Here is an 11,036-nt window from a genome sequence, read left to right as displayed (position 1 = left end):
GGAGGTGAAGAGGAGAAATTCTTTCTGCTGGGAGGTGTTGCTGGATTGGGGCCTTTAATGGTTGTAACTCTCTCAGAACTTTACTTCTTCATTAATAAAAGCTATTGAGGTTCTTCTATATGCACTTGTTTCAATGATGTGTTGTGATAATTGTATATTTGATTTATGCTAATCCTTGAATCAGTTATGATTGCATGCTTCTTGTAGTTTCCTTCTTTGTTATTTTGCAGGATCTCATTGTAGCTGGGCCAGCAAAAGAGCAAGGAGCTGGGAGCAAGCAAGCAAAGAGAAGAGTTTGGATTCGACATTAAGCGCAAGGCAACGGTTAGTGCATTTCTTCATTCTCTTTTGCTTTCATAAAGAAGTAAACCTTAAGTAGTTTTCTTTACAGTTGTTGCTGAGGTACTATCACCCTTAGAGTGGGATAGGGTCATCCGAATTGGATACTTTTCCCTACAACAGGCATGGTTAGAGCATAGAGAGGAATCTGAAGTGTATTAGGTCATAGTAGTAGGTAGAGGTTCTGCAGCTAATTGTGCAGAGGCCTAATAGAGTCTGTAGTAGAGTGCACAGACCCCTGCAGCTAAGTACGCAGGGTAGAGTCGGGTCTGTACTTGGGATTGAAAGTTAATAAAGAGAAGTTTATCATGTGCCTCTGTTCTTGAATCCTTATTTTGATGATTATACATTACTTTTACTTTGTTTATTCACTGCACGTACTTGATGAATACTCGTATAAATGCTAATATGTGAATTTAATCTAAGTAATAAGCTAACAAGGACTAATTAAGGAAGACTTGGGTAAATAACATGGGTCACGCTACAACTAGAATTGCGTGAAGATAGTATCACAGGGCGCCGGGTGTCCACAGGTGCGCGTAGCGTAGTAAGTGTGAAGGTTGGACCGCATACCAATCACCTCATATCAGACATCCCTAGGGTGCGGAAACCTGGTTCTAGCACCCTCCCAAACTACTTCAGGTGAGACCTCAGACCAGCTCCACAGATTGTTGCCGAAAGGGCCAGTAGTACCGGGATTTGCTTGGCTAAATCACTTCTGAACCTGGGTCAAGCCCCACTAAGCCAACATCATATGAAAAGAAGTTTTGATTTTGGATATCAAAAACATATACTTTCTAACCAATTTGTCTAGGCATGGTGTTTGAGTAGTGGCGAGTGGGGAGAGGAACAACAAAGACTCTACCGTAGATGACTACGTGGCCAAATATTGTAGGTCAAGTACACAATGAGTGGGCCACGGGATACCCTTTTGTGATATCAAATACCTAACAATGAAAACCATAATATTCACGATAACTCATGTAGCCAAATCAGTGGATCAGTGACATTACACTTGGCATTGAAATCATAGATTGACTAGGTGTAAGATCCCTTGAGTCGATTTTATTTAATTGGTGTGATGGAATATTAGCAAACATCAAAGGTCAGTTGAGTTGGTGCAATAGAATGTAGTTAAAATAGTAAGGGTATAGTAGTATAGTAGTGTCATTCTTCTTATAGAGGGTTCCTCAAATAAGACCCCAGGCATATTTTAAATATGACCTTGATCTGGGCATGCCTTGTATGTAGAGATGGTCATCCATAATGGCAAGGAAAGAAGATTCCCCTAGTGTGCATTAGTTTGATGCAAAATACTTCAAGTGGTTGAAGGGTATGATCTTATTTGTGGATGATTATGCCTATGAGGGAGTAGATTTCAAACAAGATCTTAACCTTCTCTTACCTCTAGGGACACACTGGAGTACTCTTGGTATGTAAAAATTGGTTTTTTGAATTTTAAGATTTTTTTGTTTTTTAAGTGCTTTATATAGTTTTTGGTATTTTTACATGAGTGTAGAGTCACTCACATTTCATGTGGTTGACATGAAAGAGTGGGACTAGCCCATCGCCTAAGCCAGTCACCACTTCATTGTAGGGGAGTACCAGGATGAGGAGTTTTGGAGGTTTCCAAAGAGGAGAAGGAGGGAGAGGAACATGATGAGTTGTGGGAGTTTTACCCACAATGTGGAGGGTTTGACACTAGGGATTCATCCCATACCTATCCATGAGATACCTCCACACCTACGGAGGCACATTGTGGGACTTCATTCCTCTTGTTGCCTTAGCCTCCTACATTGGATAGTGTGTGTCATGTTGTGTTACCATAAACACAAGTGTGAATGAGTTTATATAGTAGTACTCTTATGATGTTTTTGATAGACTCTATCATATGTACTCAACAGTATATCCTAGGCCTTCGACGCCATATTTTGCACTTATGTACTCATGTTTTGGATGTAAAAACTCTATTTTGAATTAATAAATTATGGTTGCTTCTATGGTTTTTTTTAAATATGTGTAACTTTATGAACGTATTTTCTATTTGCATGAATTAAATAATTAATGTGACAAATGCCAATCCAATACATAATTCTCCAATGAATTAACAAGTATATTGGAGCCTCTAATAATGCATGCAAAAGCAATGTTATTGAAATGTCGTTACAAGAGATGTACCCTCAAATAACATTGAAATAACACATGATTCCTCATAGAATAGACATTTTTTAGCTGAGACACTATGAGTTGCAAGTTAAGTTGGACAACCAGGTGGTGGATCCTAAGGGAAATATCCTCAGTTAAGAGCTCAATAATGACATTATATTCTACTACATTGTTGGTGACCAGGTGCAGAAAGATGCCCCGTGAACTCACAAGCTCATCGATTGGTGAAAAGAAAACACCAGTGGTGGAAGGTACATTTTGAGTACTACAACTTGCACTCTCTACAAAGCCTACATAAATTGAAGAGGTTGTTGACATCTTCTAATCAAATACCTCACACACTAGCTACACATGGAAATCGCCAATGCACACTAAAACCAAAAATGAGAAAAACACCACACACTCTAAAATATGTACAAGGCACCACACAAATATGTTATGCACAATATCATTTCAGATAGAGTCCATTACGTGGCTCTGATAGTGGATTCCCATCACAATCAACCAACTCATAAGCCCCTTTATTGAGAGCACATTTAACAATGTAGGGCCCATGCCACATAGCTTTGAGTTTTCTTTCTCCTAGCTTATCATGATCTTGATCATAGAAAAAAACCAAGTCACCTTCTACAAAGACACAAGATTAAGTAGACTTATCATATTGTGTCATGACATGTTTCTTATGGGTTTCAATGGTTATTGTAGAATAAATTTGTTTTACATTGAGATGTGCTAAGTGTAATAGTTGTTCTTCCTCAACAAAAGTGTCAGGTAATAGTTCATAAACTAGTTGCAAGGATGAGATCTCGCATGTGATAGGATTTACAACATTGACCCCATATACCAATTGGATATGAATGAAAATGGTAGAAGACTTCACTAAGGTTCGGTAAGTCCAAAGTATAGAAAAGAACTAAAGATGCCAACTTGATTTATGATTCCCTAACATGTTATGCAACATAGTTTTCAAGACACTTTAAGACACGAATAATGGACTCTACTTTTCCATTAGCTTAGGGATAATAGGGGGTTGAGTGTTCATGGAGAAAACCCAACTTGTTATCTAGTTCCTACATCATGATTCTGAAATTTTGCATCGTTATCAGTGACAATCATCTTGGGAACATCAAACCTAGAAACGACATGGTTAAACAAAATAAAATCATAGTGGCACATTCATTAGAAAATTTTGGCATAGCCTCAGTCCACCTAGTGAAATATTCAACAACAATAATGATTTAACAATGACCGCAAGATGGGGGGTTACATTGCATAAATTCAATGCCCCATTTGGAAAAAGGACTACAACAACCTTAGGATGAAGTGGATTCCAATGATTATGCATATTATTAGAGAATATTTGACATTCATGGCACTTTTGGACCACAAAAATACAATCCTTCAAGATCGATGGAAAAAAATACCCAATGTGTAGGATTTTATGAGCACTGGCAAGTCTAGATAGATGATTGCCACATGCTCTAGTGTGACAATCATTCAATACTTGTTCAGCCTCGACATGAGTGAGATATCGACATAATACCATATCAACTCAATAGTGATAGAGGGTATAAACTATAATAACATAATGTTTGGACTGGCGGCGTAGGAAACGACACTCATCATAAGATAGTCTAGACAGAAAACGTTAAGTTTGGAGATATAAAAAAAAATCTTCATACCAACGATCAGAGCAGCTAATGAGAAATAAGGACTCATCAAGAAGTGGGTCCTCAAACATGATTTCTTCATCAAGTTGAAGTAACTTAACTTTTAACTCAGCAAATGCCAGATATTTATTGGACTTAGCAATCGAAATCGCTTGTTGCCTTTAGGGAGCCTGACCTAGGTTCATAGTTATTTAGCCAAACAAATCCCTACACTACTGGCCCTTTCAACATCAGCCCACAGAGCGCAGACTAAAGTCTCACCCGAAGCAGTATGGGGGGATGCTGGAACAAAGTTTCCGCACCCTTGAGATGTTTGTGGTGTCAATTTAGTCCAACTATGACTACCTTTGAGCATTATTCTAACCTTCAATACCCTCGCGATCTGTTATAATCGCCTTTCATGCAGCCCTAACTAGGGGTTGAGATGCTTTCGCGTTGTTATGGTAGAAAACTACACTATTTCCCCAAACCAGACCACATATCTTACTTATCTTCTTACAGATGTTAGTCAACTTTGCGTAAACATATATTATATCTTGAATTAACTTAATCAATACAACCATATATTCGTGCATCATATAAACATTAAAAGTGCAATTTATACCCAATATATTCAATGAATAAAATAGGAAATAAATTCAAAAAATTGATATGAAACTTCTCTTTATTAATTCTTTCAACTTGTTAGAGACTCGACTCACCCTACGCACTCAGCTGCAAGGGTCCACGCACTTAGTTGCGGACTACTAGGCCTCTAAGCACTCATTTGCAAAGCCTTCTCCTACTCTACAACCCAAACTGGACTTTACCCTTCTATTCTTCCACTATGCTTCTATTCCATGTTTTTATTATATGATTCTTCAATGTCTTAACTACTTGGACCATGGGCAGGTCTCTACAGCGGACATTACTTTACAAAATTGAGGGAAAACAACACTATGACTCTTTTAAAACCTACATGCTCCACGCCCACAAAATGTGGAGTCTTTACAACAGAGTTACAAACATAAACATCGTGGCTCACCCTTGAGTCACTCTGTCGGTGCGGAGATCTTTGCACGAAGAACTCCCAATTCTTCATAGATCGCTGCAAGATCGGTAACGCACTGAATAGCTGCCTAATGTACTTCTTTGACATGTTGTTCAGAGACTGTTTTGGTTGAACTGTTGCCCTTAACCTTTTCCTGTGTTTCCTGCAGATGCACGACGTTTACTTCAATGGAGGCTATAACGATGTATGCCTCATCAATCCATGGCTATAAGTGCGCCTTCAAAACGGCATCCTTATGCCAAGCAGTATCCACCTACTCCTTGAGCATTTTCACCTATTTCATCCTCGCGAGCCTCTGTGTAAGGGCAATCGTCTGCATGGTCCCTTTTACTTCGTTGTATTTCTGCTATAGCTTGTGCGCCTCTGTCTCTAGGCGCCATATGTTCAGGTCCTCCTGCAGGGTGGTGAGAACCTCGAATGACGGCTCGAATAGCTTTGTGCAGTCTATCACTGCACTGTTAACCTCTTCTATTGCTGCTATAATTGTGCTACTGCGTTATTCCTTAACCTCTGATGGTGTTGAACGTTGCACCTTCAATTGTAGTTCGGCTATCTAAAGGTTTACTTCAAGATGAACCCTGGCCATTTCTTCCTTTGCCTCGCCCACCCCTGCTGCTAACTTCCAGATGCGTGCCTTCACTGGTCCTTTTGCTTGGACGACCAACTCTGGGACCATCTGGCAGGCTTCCTCGACCACCTGCACTAGCTGTTTGTTTCGCGCCACTACCTCGTTGCACTGCAGGCTCAACTGTTCAATGTTGATGCACTGCTCACTCATTGCCTGGAGCATGCAACCCTCCCTAGCTCATAGTTCTACAGTAACTCCAGCCTGCAAAACATAGAGCATCTCCCAAGGGAGCATAGCCATATTTATCCTGATTCCATTCAATCTACTGACCATAGGCCTGTCGGCCTCATTTTCTATAACTAGCACTCCCTTTGGCAGCACTATTGTGTTAGTCATTTGGGCGTGCAACATCTCCTTGGATGCAATCATGCCTAGTGCGAGGCTGGTTGACACAGTGCCAACTTATGGGGTGCACACCTGCAACTCCTGTATCTATGCTTGAAGAGCCCCCAACACCATATGGTGTTCCTCTGTGAACTGTTGGAGGGTCTCCGTAGTGACGTCCCTCACCTTCTCCCTAATGTCGTGCAAATCCCCCTTAGTGAGGGTGATCAGGTCGAAGGAAGTCTTTGAAGCCTTCGACTTCTTCCGTGGCCCTAACTGCTCTCTTGGGCGCGATCGTTTCAACTGGGTGGACATTGTCTGTGGGTCCATGCCACCTTGTTCTGTATCTGTCTCCTATTCAGGCGAAGGTGACTTTTCTCCCTTGTGCTCTTCCTTGGCTGCCTTCTACTATTCTTCAACTAGCTTCACAGCATCGCACACCACCTGGGCCTTAGCTGCTCCTGCTTCGTTCCTGCATTTTTCTACCACCTGCGCCATCCGCAGTTTTTCCTCGTCCTTTTTCCGCTATGCGGTGGACTTTTCTACTTCCACTGCAGAGCTGGATGGAGCGCATGACTCTGGTATCCATGACCCAAGGACTGCGAAGATGACATCATCAGTTTCTAGGTAGGGTAGCTCGCACAATGTCTTTGTGGGGTCCTTCCATACCCTGATGTAAATGTGATGGAAATCTCCCTTGAACTCCACGAAGCTCTGCAGGCTATTGTAGACTGTGGGCGATAACCATGGCTTGCGATTAATCCCCATTCTAATGTTCATCTCCATGAACACCTAGAAGATTTTACTGTCCCTTATCCTCTATTCATCTCGGGTTGCCCACAACGAAGCATACATCGCTGCTTGCGGAAGGTCCTGCGTGATCATCGGGAACTGGTTGTCTTCAGGAAATTCCCATGCCACCAGTACTATGGACAACAGAAGCCAAACATAGTGAAAATTCTTCCCCTACTCCTGTGCCTTGAGACAATTCTCAAGGAACTCTCCACATAAGTAGTTTTCCCAGTTGAACTGGACCCCTTCCTCGCATTGCGTTGCAAGTGCAACCACCGGTGCGGGCACCTCATTTGCACGACACTTCCACATAACCTTCCTTGCCAATATCTGCATCGTGACTTTGACCGCAGGGTTATTGATGCTAGAAATCACATACCCTCTCTTCTTCTTCTCCATCTTAAACTTCTTCTTCATGGCCTCCGCGATGGCCAAATCATCACTCTTACCCTCCGAGATGTTCGTTGGGTCCTCCCCTTTGCAAGGGAGCTGGGTAATTCTATGAATCAAGTGGTCTGTGATGGGGATGGGCTCCTCTAGCCACAAGCACCCATCATGCACCAAGCAGAGCAGCTGCCTGATGACAAAAATGGTCACTGGGGCGCGATGGTAATGTGGCACCTAGAGTAAGTTTAACAATCCTGCCTTCTCCACACCTCTCAACCATTTATGTGGCTCCAACTCTATGATTCCAGTCAGCGCGTCTTTCTTCTAGTGCATTAGTTGCGTGGTTGCCAAATGTGGGAACTTCTCGTGGTCTGCGAGATCCCAATCTTCAAATTTCAGTATAGGCACTCGCCCCAGGTGCGCTCCTTCAAAAATAATGTCATCAGGGAGCAGTAGAGTCTGTAGAGAGATTTTTATCTCATCTATGTCTTTAGGCACCTTAGCTTTACCCTTTTGCAGAGGAACATATGTCGGCATCTTGGTAAGAGGGTCCGTACCCTGGGTGTCAACCTCCATTTCTACATCCTCCTCCTCCTCTACTAGTATTTCTTCAAATTCTTCCTCCTCATCGGCCTCCAAATTAATAGCCTTCCCCTTTTCTTCCACGGTAAGCTTAGTCCTTAATGGATTTCCTGGGGATATGTGCACTGGTACCATAGCCTGATTATCTTTCTTGGGTCTCAGTGTGCATGGAAATTTAGGGATTTTTGCAACTATCCCAACACTTTATGGGGCTTCCATTTCCATCATGGTCTGTGTGAATTCCTTAGTAGTCATTACTCCAGTATCCATGGCTTCCTCAGGTGCTATCATAGTGCTATTCCACAATTCTCTTAACGGCTCAGGTAATTGCTCAAGCAACGAATTCGCCTTCAGAAGATCGAACAAGTCTAGGTTCATGAGTGTCTATGCGTGCAACAACTCAGTCCTCAAATTCCAAGTTTTGTTTGCTGGACAACCCTTTGTAATTTATAGCACCTTTTGAATTTGAATTCGACTGTTCCCCCCACATTCGGTCCATTAATGCTCAATTGGCAGTAGGTTTTCAAGAATCTAGCCCATAAAGTTCACCTTAAATGCCTGTCACCCACTCCATTTGGTCTCAAACTAAGCATCACATCATGAATAGTGACTGTAATGGGCACTTTCCAGCCGATCCACATGGCAGCTCAGCTACCCTCACGCTGTCATGGACCCTGTGACACTTTGCTACTGCGTGCAGTCCTAACATTGCAAAGCTCCCTGGCAGAGTATTTTATAGTCCTGTGCCTCCTTTCAGCTGCCTGGAGTGCTAAGACTGTGCTTTTGTTAGCTAGTCAGATGGTCGAGCCCCCTGTGTACACCTTCAAATGATTTCCATTGACTTTTCCTGGGAAGAGTTCTCCATTTGACTTTACCAACTGCATTGTGCCACCATCTGTGATCTCCTTAATAATATACAGTCCCAGCCAATGCATTCTGAGCTTCCTTGGGAATTTATCGAACTTACTATCATACAACAACACAAAATCATTCACCTTCAAGGTGCGCAACTTAATATGTCAATTGTGCCAAGCCTTTTCGCGTTGCTTTTGGACCTGATGGTGAAATCCAGCCAAAAATCATTCTTCTTCGAGCTTCTCCAACTGTGTGAACCTCTCCTCTAGGGCTCTGCGATCCACCATACCTATGATAATTGCTATGCGCAGACTAGGTACGATGTATTCCATAGGCATTACAACTTCCACTCTATAGACAAGCCTAAAATGTGTCTGTCCCGTTAGTTTCTTTCCTGTCATCCTACAAGCCCATAATACTATAGGTATGTGCAGGTCCCAATCACTTCCTTGAGCGTTGCATACTTTGGTCAGTGTGGTCTCCAGTACTTTGTTGAATGCTTCTACTATCCCATTAGCTTGCGGGTGATATGGTGTGCTTTTCTAATGATACACCTAAAATTCTTTCGTCACCGCACTAATCATCTCGTTCAAGAAATGTGTACCGTGATTGCTCATTAAGATCTTTGGACATCCTAATCGTGTCAGTACGTGTTCAAACAGAAACTTTGGAGCCGTCGTAGCCATGAAATTCTTTATCAGTTGCGCTTCTGCCCAACGAGTCAGGTACTCTGTCGCAGTGATAATATATCCCGCACCTGTCTTTTCTTGAGGTTTGATAGGTCCTACAAAGTCGATCGCCCACTTTTCGAAGGACTGCAACGTCATTTGTGGATTCAAGGGAATCTCATCCTTCTATAATGGTTTACCTATTCTTTGACATACATCACATGCCTTGAAATGTGCTTTTGAATCCTGATGAAGGGTCAGCCACCATAACCCTACGCAAAGAATATTCTGCGTGGTTGCTCTCCCTGCATAATGTCCTCCCGTAGCACCCCCATGAGCATTGTTAGGCATGGAATCCCCACACAGCATCTTTTGGCGCTCAAAGCCAAAGTTTTGAGTATTATTGTTGTAAAGACTCCATGAATTGTGGGCATGGAGCGCAAATTGTATGTTAGAGTCATAGGGTTGTTTGCCCTAAGTTTTGAATGTAGTGTCGGACCATGGTTTGTGGACCATGGGACTGTATAAATAGAGTGAGGCTCTAAGTTGTAAAGAGAATTAGAGATACATGGAGAAACAAATTGAGTCTAGAAGATAGCGAGTGTAGAGTAAAGGTCTAAGTGCTTTAGGCTGTAGTAGTAGGAAGAGGCTCTGCAGCTAAGTGCGTAGAGGCCTAGTAGAGTCTGCAGCAGAGTGCGTAGAACCCTGTAGCTGAGTGCACAGGGCAGAGTCAATTCTGTAACCAAGAAAGAAGAATAATAAAGAGAAGTTTGATTCCAAATATTGTGTATCTATTCTTGTGATATTTCCTTTTTAATTATATTGTTTTCTTTATCGCACACACTTATATGAATGTTGAACATTGTTAAATATAACTAGATACATATTGATAAGCTAAGTGATCGAATAATATCAAGTTAATGGTAAGGAGTTGGGTAATAACACAGATTGGGCCTCGATTAGGGCATCGTGAAGACAACATTGCAGGCTACGAAGTACTGATAGGTGCGCGTAGCGACGTGTGCACAGGGTCAAACCGCGGACCACCGAAAATCATCAGACATCTCTAGGGTGCAGAACCTAGTTCTAGCACCCTTACATACTACTTCAGGTGAGACCTCAGCCCGCGGACTGTTTCCGAAAGGGCCATTAGTACCGGGATTTGTTTGGCTAAATCACCTCTAAACCTGGGTCAAGCCCCTACAAGCCAACAAATGGTTCCGTTGTAGTCTAGTTGGTTAGGATACTCAGCTCTCACCGATGGAAAAGCTATTGAAAAAAGATGTTACATATTGCTGGAATGATGATTGCATGAAGAGTTTGGATGTCCTAAAGGGGAAATTGGCCTCCGCTCCAATCCTGGTCTTCCCAAAATGGGATGTAGAGTTTCATGTATATGTTGATTAGTCATGCATTGCGCTAGGAGCCGTACCCACACATGAGGGTGCAGAGGGTGTGGATCACCCGATCGGGTTTGCAAGTCAAAGACTGTCCAAAGCAGAAAAGAACTATTCCACCACCGAGCGTGAGGGGTTAGCGATGGTGTACGCGCTCCAAAAATACCAACACTATTT

The sequence above is a fragment of the Pinus tabuliformis genome, chromosome 3_2 (assembly GCF_031772625.1).
Source record: "Pinus tabuliformis cultivar Carrire ecotype Pingquan chromosome 3_2, CPIR1, whole genome shotgun sequence".
NCBI lineage: Eukaryota > Viridiplantae > Streptophyta > Pinopsida > Pinales > Pinaceae > Pinus > Pinus tabuliformis.
Note: the sequence above shows the minus strand (reverse complement) of the source record.